This window comes from Salvia splendens, chromosome 7, assembly GCF_004379255.2.
Source record: "Salvia splendens isolate huo1 chromosome 7, SspV2, whole genome shotgun sequence".
NCBI classification, from domain to species: Eukaryota; Viridiplantae; Streptophyta; class Magnoliopsida; order Lamiales; family Lamiaceae; genus Salvia; species Salvia splendens.
The window spans coordinates 14,091,266-14,106,362 of NC_056038.1; positions in this window are offsets into that span (position 1 = coordinate 14,091,266).

Genomic DNA, 15,097 nt, shown 5'->3' on the forward strand with positions numbered 1-15,097 from the left:
AAATATCTTTTGAGATCTGTGAACTTCGACTTAATATCATTTGAACTACTTTTTCAATTTTTGGACAAAAATACCCTTAAGACCATAAAGGGCAATTTAATCTATTTACTCTCTCTTCTTCATTAAAATGTTATTTTATTCTCCTTCCCTCTCTTCTTCCCCTTCTCCCTTCCCTCTCTTCTTATTCATCTCAATCGTCCCTATCCAAGTCGATTCACACACTAACTTGAAGAATTCAAAGCATGAAATTCTTCAAATTGATGCGGGGAAAAGTGAATTTGGGTTCTTGTGTTTGATTCTTTGAATTCTTCAAATTGGTGTGAGAGCCGACTTTGACAGGGTCAGGGACGATTAAAATAACGAAGAAGAGAGAAAAAGAAGAAGGGGAAGAAGAATGAAAATGAAAGAAATTAAATATTTTAATAAAAAAGAGAAAGTAAATAGGCTAAATTTCCATTCATGGCTTTAAATTATTTCTGTCCAAAAATGATAAAGTAGGTAAAAGGATATTAAGTCAGAATTGATAGATCTCAAAAGATATTTTCAAACATTATCGACCAAAATGATAATTTGGCAATTCATGAACTAAAAAATATGTTCCCTCCTAATTTTAATTCTAGTCACGATATTTGAACTCGTAATATATTATGGATTATATTTAGTAATTACTCCCTCCGTCCCACTTTAGGAGTCCTAGTTGAGTTCGGCACGGGTTTTAAGAAATGTAAAGGAAAGTTGGTGAAAAAAGATAGTGAAATGTGAGTCCTACTTTTTTATATTAGTTTTATAATAAAATGTGAGGGGAAAAAGATTAGTGGAATGTGTGGCCTAATACCATTTATGAAATATTACAACCGGGACTCCTAAAATGGGACATAAAAAAATGGTAAATCGGGCCTCCTAAAGTGGGACGGAGGGAGTAAAATTTTATCAATATCGCTTTTAATTGTCAAAGAATCCTAATTCCCAGATCGGAACAACAAAATTCTTCTAGCCTCTTGGGCCATTTTAGAATATTACGTCAATAGATCGGATGAATGAGACTATGTCATGCATGCAGTGTTAGGATCGTCGACTGCAACATTAGTTTGATATTGTCCGCTTTGGGTCAAGCCCGCACGGATTTGTTTTTGGGTCACTCCCAAAAGGCCTCAAACTAATTGGGGTTGGACAGGAATTATATACACCTTCCAACTTTCCTCATTCATCCGATGTGGGATGGGTTTGTAACCCAACAAACCTCCCCTCAAACCGAGACCACATCGGGAACGCATTCGACACGAACATGGGTCGTTCCAGCCCTGGCCCCTGAGTCATCCTGGGCCCGACCCTAACCGGGGCTTATCCAGGCACAACCCATAGCCACCTGGGCTCTGATACCACTTGTCAGGATCGTCGACTGCAACATTAGTTTGATATTGTCCGCTTTGGGTCAAGCCCGCACGGATTTGTTTTTGGGTCACTCCCAAAAGGCCTCAAACTAATTGGGGTTGGACAGGAATTATATACACCTTCCAACTTTCCTCATTCATCCGATGTGGGATGAGTTTGTAACCCAACATGCAGCAGCCAATTAAATGCAATAAAATCCATGTTTCAAATTCATATTCACGTTATCAAACCAAATCCACGTTATTTTTATTCTGTCATCAAACCAAATCTGCGTAATTCACAATCTACATAATTATAATTCGTATAATTTACTTTTTATGATGCAAAACTTATTATTACGATAGAATGTGTATGTGTTTGAATTATTATACAAAATATTATGAAATTAAAAAATATTTTATTTTTGAGTCAATATCTCCTCATAAATATAATCATTCAGTATTTATTTCCACACGTTTGGATCCACTGTATACAATATTAAGTTCGCCAAATCATACTCTTGAATATCTGATTTCTCATTTTGAATCAATGAAAGACTTATTATATGAATTGGGCTTTTATTTTTATTGATAAAGTATTACTACTATTTGGGATCTATGTTTTTTAGATTATCTCTCAAGGATTCGTAATCTATGCTTATGTTATTGTTTACTCTTTATATAATTATAGGTTGGAAGTAAGATAGTCAATCCATCCAAAAATGAAGCAAGATTTGTTCAAATACCTACCATCAGAAATCTCTCAGACATCTTATTGAGACTCTCTCTTCAAAATATTACAATTTGCAAATGTGTTTGTAAATCATGGCTCAGTCTCATTGAAAGTGATTTTTCTCAAGTCTCATCTTATTATATCCAACCCCGCCCTAGTTGTCTCGAAGCCAGCAACAAATTAAAATTGGTTCAATCTTTTCATATTGGAAGAAGATGTTTTTGAATATGAGGAAAAGCAAGATCCTATTACCAAGTTTGATTTCCCTTATGCATCAAATACAAGGTTCCGTCAATGGTTTGCTTCTTCTAAAAAATCCTTTTAGTGATCATATTTACGTATGTAATCCAATCACCCGTGAACTTATTGAGCTTCGTAGATCTCTTACTCACCGTAGGGGAGATTGTTATAGATTTGGAGTGAGCAAAATAAGCAGACAACATAAGGTAGTCTATTTTAATCCTAAATCTGGATGTCATGTATACACTCTTGAAACAGGATCTTTGTGGAGACGCGTTGAAGTTGCTACCCCCTCGTTTTATCGTTGTTAATGTTCCGTGGGTGCATTTGTTAGTGGCAACCTTCATTGGTTAGTTTCAAATTGGGTGAAGCATCCTTTTGTTTGTTGCTTTGATCTTGAAACAGAACGTTTTAGCACATTATCTGCTCCTTCCCATGAAAGAATAGGATTCCAGGGAAAGTTGTATACTTTAGGGGATTATCTGTGTTTTTGTGATGATAATCCATATATGAGTAATAATGTCATCTGGTTGTTGATGAAATATGAACAGGCTGAGAAATGTTGGAGCGAGATGCAACTCATTATAAAAGAACCTTTTCTTGGTTTCTTTGTCTTTAAGGATAATATTTATGGTGGTGACAATGCGTGGAAAAATCTTCAATCTCAAAGTTTACAGAAATGGTGACATGCTAATGTTAAAAAATCACACCTACAACCACTTGTGCTACTTCAAAATTTTGTTTTTCTAGTAACGTGTTTCTCCCAAGTGTGTTTACAAAGACGCTATGTTTCCCTCTTTTGTAACGTAAAAAGAAATCTACATAATGGCTGATGTTGAGCCATAATGGCCCCAAATTTTGCCATTGAATGAGGGTGCATGCTTGGCTGAACGAGGGAGAAAGAAATTGCATTCAATGTTTTGTTTATAAAAATCCACCAATTTCTTATTCAAAAAAATCGTGTCGTCCATCTATGTGACTATTTTTCTTGAGAGAAGGGAGTATAATTCAAGGCGGCCTTTTTTTTTTAAATCGATACACTCTACAAAATAAATCATCTTAAAGGCTATGGTTGAATATAATTTGATTAACATGGTGACGCACATTCTATCAATAAGTTTATGGAGTATAAAGTTAGCCATCTCAAATTTCGTGGATTAGTTCTTTTTTACTTTTGATTGCTTTGTTGTAGGCACGCAGCAATTAAGGTGGGTTCATTGTATGCTTATGCTGTCGACAATTTTGTTATCGGATTAATATCATATTTATTAGTGATTAAGAGGGTAGACTAATGTCTTTTTCTAATCTTCTATAGTTAACAATGTAACAAAATAATTAATGCATAGTAACTTATTTGAAAGTTCTCCTGATTTTTCAGGGTAAGAAATAGCAAAGCTAAAATTATTCATATTACAATATAAAATTTCCAATCTTGAGAAGATACCAATTTCGTGATGTTTTATTAAAAAAAGTTGTAAATAATTTCAGACATTAGAACTTGTAAATTCTGATTGAGTTGGTCTTAAAGAAATGAAACTAGTAAATTGATCTAATCTCACTTATTTCATGAAGAGTTCATTTAAAATACAATACCCTATCCCCCCCCCCCCCCCGTTTCCCGCTGTCATCGGGTAGCGGGTACCCGATACCTGACGGGTATTTGGTCGGGATGGGAATTACCCATTACCCGCTTCGACACCCCTACTTCTCTGAACCCTAAAGTCCCCTGCTATACCAATTACGAAATTGTCTTCAGCATTTAAATTTCTATTAATTTGACGGTAAAAAGAAGAATATCCGCTGCTATGCGCGAGAAGATTGGTGGTCGTTGGTGCTTGACCTATGCATGATTCGTCCCTGAATATAATAATTGCAATATAGATAAATAAATAAAATGTAATGTTAAATATTACTCCCTCCGTACCACTCAAGATGACCACATTCTTGAGTTGCACGAGATTTTTGGAAGTGTTGTTAGGTAGAATAAAGTAGAGAGGAAAAATGTAGTTAAATATTTTAATGAGGAGAGAGGAGAGAGAAGGTTATTTCTAAAATTGGAAAGTGGTCATTTTGATTGAGACAAATAAAAAAGGAAAGGTGGTTATCTTGGGAGGAGAGAGTACCACTAACTAAAATGATAAATTAAACCATAACTTTGGTCAAGGAAACATAATTTGAATGGTTTGTATGAAAATTTTCTTTTTAGTTAAAATAGGCCTCAATCATATTAATGTGGCAATTCAACAAGAAAAACAATAACCCTTTTTCCTGGGCCATTCACCGAATCAAGCCCATTTAGAGTCCGACAGAATTCCAATTTATGTATATTTATTTTCCGAATTAATTCCCGTTGGTTAAATATACTCTTTCCGACCCAATTTATTTAATGTATTTTTTACAGTGCTGTTTTAGAAGACTGTGATTAGTGAATTAAATGGAGAAAGAATAAAATAAGAAAAGTAAATAAATAAAGATAGAATAAAATGAGAAGAATTAATATGTTGCTTTACATAAAAATGTTAAATTATAATGGTATAGATAAAAAGAGAAAATATGATCCAACCAACTCTACTGGCATGAAGTAATCATTTAATATTTGAAGATACAATCGTATGTACATAACATTATATTAAAAAGAAATAAATTTTGAAACCATTAAAATTCGGATGTTGAAAACATGATATTTACCATAAAAGTAGTTGTGTTCATGGGTTCCAAATAGAGTCCATGTTCAACCTTAACTAGCAATATATATATATATATATATATATATATATATATAGGGTCTGTTAGGTTGAGATTATTTAGCTAAATTGAGAAATGAGATGCAATATCAGCCACTAATCCACAAGATTAACTAAATGTCAATAGCTATCACATTATGTCAACACGGGGGTATAAGTGTCATTTCATTTCAATAGCCAGAATATCAAATGTCAACAGCTCGTATTAAAATGTCAACAACTAAAAAATAACACTTACAATTCATGTATCAATACCGAGAATATCAATGTCAATGATAAGTCGTATTCTAGGCCTTGGTTACGGGTCAGTATGATGTGCTTAATTGATTATATTTGCAAAACAGTTGTTTAAAGTGTGCAGGTTAAGCATTCTAGCCAGTAGGGAAGTTTCGGAATGTTCAGGTGAAGAAGGCGCCAGCATGATCTCATACTGATCAGTATTCGTGCTAAAACGGCTTGAGATGGAGAAGACGGATAGCTGGGACGGATTACCCACAATTAAGGGCAAAGAAGTCAAATTTGCAACGAGGATTTACCCTAAAATCAAGGGTAGCCTCCCTATAAAAGGAAGCCAAATTGGAGAGAAGACAACATTCACTCATTCAACACACCATCTTTAGGTAGAAAGTTCTCTCGGTAGTTTCAGTCTTTCAGCCGTGTCCCGCTTCTTGCCTCGCCGTAGCCATGATCACTTGACGTTCAGATGTTCCCAGAATTCCAGTCATCGTCCATTCCAGCCAGCAAGATCGTAGTTTAGAGTCTCATCGTCCGGAGTGGCAAAACACTTTTACATTGCTTTCGTAGTTTTAAATTTCTCGCTTTCCTTACGTTGGATCTTGTTTACCTTTGGATATTTTCTGCTTTTGAAATACTTTGTTGAAGATCCGAACGTGTTTATGCTATGAAGTTGATTTCAGTTTCGTTTATTGTGGTGTTTCTTTATTCCCTTGCCTAGTTAGCTTAGATCTAAAGTTTCTCGGTGTTTAAAGTGCTGATTCTCTCAATTCCGTTTACGTAACAAATTTCTTTAGGATAGATAAACAAGTGCTGTTTGATCGGAAAGTAGGTCGTTGCATGCAAAGCTTAGTTTTAATTTCTGAATCGTTCTTTCATGTTGATTAGTATGCAGAAGTCCAGTTTCAGTGTTTGATTTCGGATTTGATTTCTTAGTTTTGGATCTGTGTTTGTAAGTTGTTAATCTGAGTTTTCCGTGTTGAATCTGGAATTGTTATCTGAATTTTGGAAGTGTTTGTTGAAGAAGATGATGTCTATTCCAATTGGAGGGGACCACTTACTTTTCAAGATGCTTTTGCTTTTGTCCTTCACTTTTAGTTAAGCCCTGTCAGCCCAGTCACAAAACTTCCACTACACTCTGAATATTCTGTTTAGCCCGAAATAGAAACCCGTACCTTCCAAATATTTTCTGTTACAAAATTGTCCCCCCATTCCACGTACACAGTTACATTCCAAATGTTTTCCTTACCGTCTGACCAGTAGAACACCTCCTTTAAGTTCCAGCCTAGGTAGAAACTCAACCCAGCGTGGTAGCTAACCAAATCTTCCGATTGTCACCGCGGTAGTTTAAGAACGCACCATCTCTGTGGGATTCGACCCTTACCACCACTATACTGATCAGTAGAAGTGGGTTGAGGAATCTTTGAAACCAAGGTCTAGGTTAGTTAGGATTTCTATCCTGATCAGTAGGATATATCCTTGCTTGAACGACACTTACGCACCTTAGGTCCTTTCAAATGGCGCCGCTGCCGGGGATGGATAGCGTTATTTGCAATTACTGTGAGTGATACTTCGGTGTATATATTGTGCATAACCTTTCTTTTTTTTTTTTTTTTTTTTTTTCTTTTCAGTTTATGAGAAGCAGTTCGGCTCCTGACCAGTGGAGGCCGAAGATACTTCAGCAAGGATCGATACTCGTAACCACTCGATCCGGGTTGTCGACGGCTTTATCTGACTTAGGTTCGAGTAGCGACGAAGAGCAATACAACATAGAAGGACCAATACCAGAGGAGATACCACTGTTGGAAGGCATTCCAGTTCTGATGGCCGCCAACGGAGATGAGGATCCAGAGATCGGTACCCTTAACGCGCATACCGAGGGAGAACCATCGCAAGCCATAGTCGTCACTCCAGGGCAAACCGCCTGCGATGTGAAGCCTCATGTGATCGCGATTCTGCCTACATACTGTGGGAAGAGCTATGAAGGGCCGTATGAGTTTCTGCATGAGTTTTGTAAAATTTGTAGGGCGCAGAGGAGACCAGCAGGAGCGAATGAGGATGATTATAGGTTGAAGGCCTTGCCATTTGTGCTCAAGGGGGAAGCCAACACCTGGTTCATGCGCCTGCCCCCCAACTCCATTGAGACTTGGGCCGATTTCAAGTCAGCATTCCTAGGCGAGTTTTTCCCGTCATCAAAGACAAGCGCGCTGAAAAGGGAAATAACTAATGTGAAGCAAGGATATGATGAACCCTTGAGCGATTATTGGGCAAGATACATGGGTCTTTTGGAATCATGTCCCAACCATCGCATGGCGGACATTGAAGTGCATCATACTTTCTACGAAGGTATGAACGCGGTAACCAAGGATCTAGCAAATTCATCGTCAGGAGGAAGCTTCACACAATTACGGGTCAGCGAAGCGAAGAGAGTCCTAAGGAAGCTACTGAATGCAAAGAAAGAGTATGACCATTCAAGGGAAGGATACAACCGAGAGCGGGCTGCTGTTGTCTTGTCTACTGATCAGGAAAATAAACTGGAGCAGAAAATGGACTTGAAGATGGATGAGCTGAAGAAGTCACTTCTGAGTGCGATCGAGAAGAGCACCCCACCACCTCCCCCAGCTGGGAATTACAAAGGTGCAGAACAGGGAAATCAAGGACCGAACTATGAACAGCCTAGTGACTACGTGAATATGGAACAGGTCAATGCTGCGGGGTACTTCAATTCCAGTGGGCATTGGATTCAGGGTAGACAACGGGATGCACCATGGAGGGATCATCCAAACTTTCGATGGGGAGACGGGGGCCAAAATCAGAACCAAGGACAGAACCAGTATAACCCCAATCCAAACCAAAACCCTAACCGTGGACTAGCAAACCCAGACTACCAGCCCAACTGGTCAGGAAGAAACCAACAAACCCAAAATCAAAGCCCACAAAGCCAAAACCCGAATCCTGTTTATGTACCATCCCACCAGAGAAACTTCCACAGTTTCCAAAATCAGCCAAATCATGCACCCCAACACCATCAGAACCAAAATCAGTTTCAAGCCCAGCACCAGAATCAATATCCTCAAGATCAGTACGTCCCTCCTGCCCAGTATAACCAATACCCGCCTAATCAAGGCCAGCAAAACTTCCAGAACTACCAACACCAAGGGCCGAATCATTTCCAAAATCCGAACAGGCCAAGGAGGTCCGTTGAGGACATGATGGGTGAAATGCTAGCGTCACAACAGAGCATCAAAGGAGAATTGCAATCCCATAACGAGGTCGTGCAGGGGATGCAAAATGCCCAGAAAGAACATAAGGCGAACATGGATATGATGAATACGCAGTTAGCCCAACTGGCCAGTTCGGTGGGTGATTTGAAGGGAAATGCAGGGAAACTACCATCTACAGTCCAAATACCCGAAAAGGCAAATGTGAGTAAGGTTACGTTGAGGTCAGGAACTACTTATGACGCGCCTCAACTCAAACGACCTAGTGGAGGATCTAACGGAACGAAGATAGGAGGCGATACCGTTTCAGCGGAAGAACTAGGGAGGCCTATGCCTCAGATGCAGGGTCCATTCTTCTTGGATGCTACACCAATTGCAGGAGATGAACCAGAAACCCTACTGACCAGAAAGGAACCTCATCGAGAGGAAGAGCCCAGAATGGAAGCCCAGACTCAGGAACTACCCCGGAAAGACTCCAAGAAGGTTGCTAAGGGACAAGTAGATGAGAAAAAAGGGGAGAAACCATTCCCATTCCGATTTGTTACAAAGAGGAAGAAAGAGAACCCGGTTGACTATTTGTCGATTTTTGGGAAGTTGGATGTCACCATACCATTTCTCCAAGCCGTGAAACTACCCCCCCTTGGGAAATTCATAAAGGATTTCATAGCCGGGAGAGCCCAGAAAGATGGCAAGATTATGGTGGAAGGGATAGCGTCAGCAATAGTGCAAGAGACGTTACCACCCAAGAGAGCCGACCCAGGTATGTTTACCTTACCAATAACTGTTGGAGATGTGAAGGTCGAACATGCAATGTGTGATTTGGGGGCATCTATAAATGTCATGCCATTGTCTATCTATAACCGGTTGAAGGGAGTGAGGCTGTCAAGTACTAGAGTATTGATCCAACTGGCTGATAGGTCATGCATAAGTCCGGAGGGAGTTTTAGAGGATGTATTAGTTAGAGTGCATGATTTTACATACCCTGCTGATTTTTATGTGATCAAAATGAGTGAGCATGAAGCGAGAGAGTCTGGTGGAGTCTTGTTAGGAAGACCATTTTTGAGAACGGCCAAGACGATCGTGGATATGGCTGAGGGGACTATTTGCATTGATTTTCATGGGGAGAAGTTTACCTATGATATAAATGATGCCATGAAGAAACCTATTGATTCTGAAAATCTATGCTATGTTGATGTGATTGACCCTTTAGTCCAAGATTTTCTTGAGACCGAACTATTGCAGGAGAGACTCCAGGCTTTAGATGTATATGAACAGGCTGACGTAGAAGCTGCTGCATGGTGTGATCTGATCAGTAGCCAGGGGTTGACCGATGAAGAAATTGAAGGAGCAATCAAGGTTTTTTGTCAAAAGTCGGAGTTCATAGGAGCCGCAGGGGCTCAGCTACCAGTCAGTATAGAAGAACCATCAGAAGGAGATTTAGAAAAAGGGAAAGAGTCCGAGAAAAACTCCTTAACCGAAGACACACTTCCACCCCAAGTTGAGCTGAAGAAGTTACCCTCGAATTTGAAGTATGCCTTCCTCGGAGGTGAGGACTCCTATCCAGTGATCATCAGCAGCAGCCTTACGAAGGAACAAGAAGCTAGGCTACTGACCGTGCTGAGCAAGAACAAGAAGGCGATTGGATGGAGTCTTACAGATTTAGTTGGAATTAGCCCCGACGTCTGCATGCACCATATTAGGCTGGAAGATGGAGCAAGGGCACATCGAGATTCCCAAAGGAAAGTAAACCCTAACATGCGAGAGGAAATATTTAAGGAAATCTTGAAGTTGTTGTCGCTAGGGATTATCTATTCAGTGCCAGACAGTGAATGGGTCAGCCCAATCCACATGGTTCCAAAGAAGTCGGGAATCCAAGTCGTCCAAAATGAGAGGAATGAGCTGATTCCAACGAGGCTAGTCACGGGTTGGCGAATGTGCATCGATTACCGCAAGCTGAACAATGCAACAAGGAAGGATCACTTCCCTCTGCCTTTTATCGACCAGATGTTGGAGCGACTCGCTGGGAAGAAGTACTTTTGCTTCTTGGATGGGTACAGCGGATATTTCCAAATCTACGTGGATCCTGAAGACCAGGATAAGACCACCTTCACTTGCCCATTTGGAACTTATGCATACCGGCGCATGCCTTTCGGCCTATGCAACGCTCCAGGTACGTTTCAACGCTGCATGATGAGCATATTTTCTGATTTGATTGAGGATTGCATAGAGATATTCATGGATGACTTTACGGTCTACGGAGACTCGTTCGATTCTTGCCTTCATCATTTGGATATAGTTCTTGAGAGATGTCAAGCGAAGAGTTTGGTTTTGAACTTTGAGAAGTGCCATTTTATGGTCACCGAAGGGATTGTTCTGGGACACGTGGTCTCGGAAAGGGGAATCCAGGTAGATCGAGCAAAGGTGGACGTTATATCTAAATTACCGTTTCCTACTGATCAGAAGGGGATTAGGGGTTTTCTGGGGCATGCCGGATTTTATCGACGATTTATTAAGGATTTCTCCAAAATCGCCCAACCCCTTACCAGGCTACTTCAAAATGACGTGGAGTTCGTTTTTGATGAGCAATGCAAGGCTGCTTTCAATCTTCTCAAGGAAAAGCTGATATCCGCACCTATCATACTGGCTCCTGACTGGGACCATCCTTTCGAAGTAATGTGCGACGCCAACGACTTTGCGGTAGGGGCCGTGCTGGGTCAGAAGATCGATGGGAAGAGGTACGTAATTTTTTATGCGTCCAAGACTTTGAATCAAGCCTAGCGGAATTACGATACCACTGAAAAAGAGATGCTGGCAGTGGTGTATTCTTTCGAGAAGTTCCGGCCGTATTTGTTGGGATCCAAGGTCATAGTATATACTGACCATGCAGCCATTAAGTATCTGATTGCCAAGAAGGAATCCAAACCACGCTTGATCCGATGGGTACTCTTGTTACAAGAATTTGATTGGGAGGTGGAAGATAAGAGAGGAGTCGAGAACAAGGTGGCAGACCATTTGAGCAGAATAATGCAAGATGGAAACAGTGACGGAGTGCATGATAAGTTTCCAGAGGAACATTTATTTGAGGTGATTTTTGTGCCCAGGAAAATTGATTGGGAAGTAGTGTACAAACTTACTGGTCAGAATGATACAGCAAAAGGAAAGGAGAAGGTAGGGCAGGAGCCATGGTATGCGGACCTGGCTAACTACCTAGTAACTGGACAACTTCCAGAAGCACCAAGTGTTACCAAGGCACAAAGAATGAAGATCAAGAGTGAAGCAAAATACTACTTTTGGGACGACCCCTACCTATGGAGGGTAGGATCCGATCAAGTGATAAGAAGGTGCATTCCTGACTGGGAGCAGCGGGATGTTCTAACCCACTGCCATTCATTAGCATGCGGAGGACATTTCGGATCCAAGAAGACGGCAAGGAAGATTATGGATAGCGGCTTTTATTGGCCAACACTCAACAAAGATGCGTACGAGTTCTGCAGAAGTTGCGAGCGTTGCCAACTGACCGGTGGAATATCTGCCCGGGACGAAATGCCGCAGGTTCCTATAATAGTTTGCGAGCTATTCGACATATGGGGAATGGATTTCATGGGGCCTTTTCCTTCGTCCTATGGCAATCTGTATATCCTAGTCGCGGTAGATTACGTCTCCAAATGGGTAGAAGCCAAGGCCACAAGTACGTGTGAAGCAAAGGAGGTGGCCAAGTTCTTAAAGAGTCATATCTTCAGCCGGTTCGGAGTTCCAAGGGCGATCATATCAGATCAAGGTACACACTTCTGTAATCGCACAATTGAAGCCTTAATAAAGAAATACGGTGAGCACCATAGACTTTCCAGCCCGTACCATCCGCAAGCCAATGGTCAAGCGGAGATCTCTAACCGTGAGATAAAGAAGATTTTGGAGAAGACTGTGAACACTTCGAGGAAAGACTGGAGTGTGAGGTTAGAGGATGCTCTCTGGGCGTATCGAACAGCCTACAAAACCCCATAGGCATGTCCCCTTACCGGATCATTTTTGGGAAGATGTGCCATTTACCGGTTGGGATCGAACATCGAGCATACTGGGCAGTACAGAAAGTGAATATGGATGCTACAGCCTGCGAAGAGGAAAGGAAGCTGCAGCTGCAGGAGCTTGAGGAACTTAGATTGGAGTCATTCGACTCAGCCATGTGGTACAAGGAGCGAACCAAACTGTGGCATGATCGAAATCTGAGAACTAAGGAGCTCCATGTTGGCCAGAAAGTACTACTCTTCCAGTCAAGATTGAAACTTATGCCAGGGAAACTCAAGTCCAAATGGACAGGACCTTACATCATAACTGCACTCCGATCCAACGGGGCAGTAGAAATTTCAGAGAGTTTTCCTAACTCGGAACCTTTCATAGTAAATGGACATAGGTTGAAAATATTCAGGGAGAATAGCGAAGTTGGTGTAGTGGATGAAATTCCACTGCAAACACTTACATCGGTTTCATCCTGATCAGTAGGATTGGAATTTGGAATTCCACATGGCTAGTTCCATTTTGATAATTTTCTGCGTATACTGGCCAAGTAGGATTCCAAATTACCCAAGAAAGGTGTAAATATTGTAAATAAGTAATTAGTCTTTGCATGTCAGATAATTTCTAAGAAATCCAAAAAATATTTTCGGGCCTTAAATTTAATTTGGAGTACACATTGACCAAGAGACTACCCATTTGGTGCTATTTCAATTCTAATTTAAGTGCCCATTTGAATTATTTCCCTTATTAGGCAAGTAATGGTAGGTTTCGAGAAACGACGAAATTTTTGAATTAAGACTTATGCAGCTTTTGCAGGGTGGCAGCGGCTGGAGTGGCGTGGAGCAGAGAGAGCAGACGTGATAACCAATCAGGGGCCAGCATTCCTAACCGCCTTCCGTCCAAGCGTCGCGACCGGCAACTCCCTATAGCCGGTTGCAACCACCTGCAAATGCTATCTCTCGCCTAAATTAAACGACCGTCCCAAACTTTATCCCTCACAAACCCTCATTTTCAAATTCCCTTTCTCAAGAGATATTATCCCATACTCTCTCAAGAAAGCGTAAATCACAAACCCTCATTTTCTTCCATTTTCTCCCAGATATCAAGACCAAATTCCACTGTTTACAAGCCCTAATTTTCAGCCATGGGGAAGAAAGCTTTTGCTACCAAAATCAAACCGCCCTCAAAGAAGGTCAGTGAGGAAGAAACCTCGAAATACCACCACCACTAAACCCACAACGTCCCGCGCCAACACAACAAGCCCCGCCGATGGTCCTCTCTGGATGCAATGACGGAGTTTCTCCGATTGCAGGATCCGAATAGGAATTGGGCAGCGGAGTTAGAGTATTTTAACCAAGGTAGAGGGCAAGGGAGCGGAGCCGGAGCAACTCATGCGGCAACCATGCCAGTAACCACTACGCAACCCTTGACCCCTATTTCATCTACATTGCCGACTCCGTCGATGATTCCCCAGGAAAGTAACCCCTCAACTGAAGCCGAAATGACAGAGACGGAAGAATTTTTTCCGACGACCCAGGAAGCCGAACTTGAGGGATCTCGAGGCCATTGCGGCTTATTATGCCTCTGATGAGGAGAAAGAGCGGAAAGGCTGAGAAGGGAGCAACAAGACCAGGAAGGGGGAGAGGAATTGAGGAGACGCCAGAAGTGGAAGCGGTTCACCAAGAAGTAATTAGGGAGGGAGATCGACCTGAATAAGTCGGCCCAAAAGCGCGGCCTCATGACGAAACGGAGTTTGATCAATAGTAGAGGAGGTGAATCGCAGGGAAGATACTGCTCTAATGGCTGAGGGTCTAGACCTCGCATCGAGGGCAGTAGGAGAGGATGAACAAGCTTTTACAGAACCCATATACCGAAGGATAAGGCATCCCAGTCAGTAGGGGAAGAGGAGAGGGAGAACAGAGTGAAGAAAAAGGGGGCAGAGCCAGTTGATACCCAAGTGGAAGCAGGGGATGATCGAATGCAGTAGAGGAGGGGAGACCAACCGTAGACACTCAAGTGCCGGAAACTGTGGCGCCTCCCGTCTTAAAACCCCCCCCAGTGAAGCGGCAATTGGTCCTGAAGACGCGTGTATCTCAGCGATGCCGGGGCAAAAAGCAGCCAGCAAGGCCAAGACAAACACGGCTTGAGAACCCAGTAGAGATCGAGAGTGAAGGAAGAACAAAGCCACTCCAACGAAGGCAGGGGTTGAGCCTGCACAGCCTACTGCTCAGGAGAAGAAGCACAATATCAGCGAAAAGGAAAAGGAAAGGAAAGCCGTTGTGAAAACAGGCCGAGTACCAAACCGCGTACCGTGACACAAGCATCGTGATCACTGAGCTGACCAGAGGACCCCCATCAAACCGGCAACACTAGTGACAGTGAATATGAGATCAGTGAAGAATCTGAATCCGATAGCGATACGACCATGGAAATGAGGATTACAAGGAGCAGCAACTCCCTAACGATCATCGGGAACTATTGCTCCACCTGCAGAACCACTCCGATAAGCGTTGGACGGTGGAGCTCACAGATGACGTGGTGGAG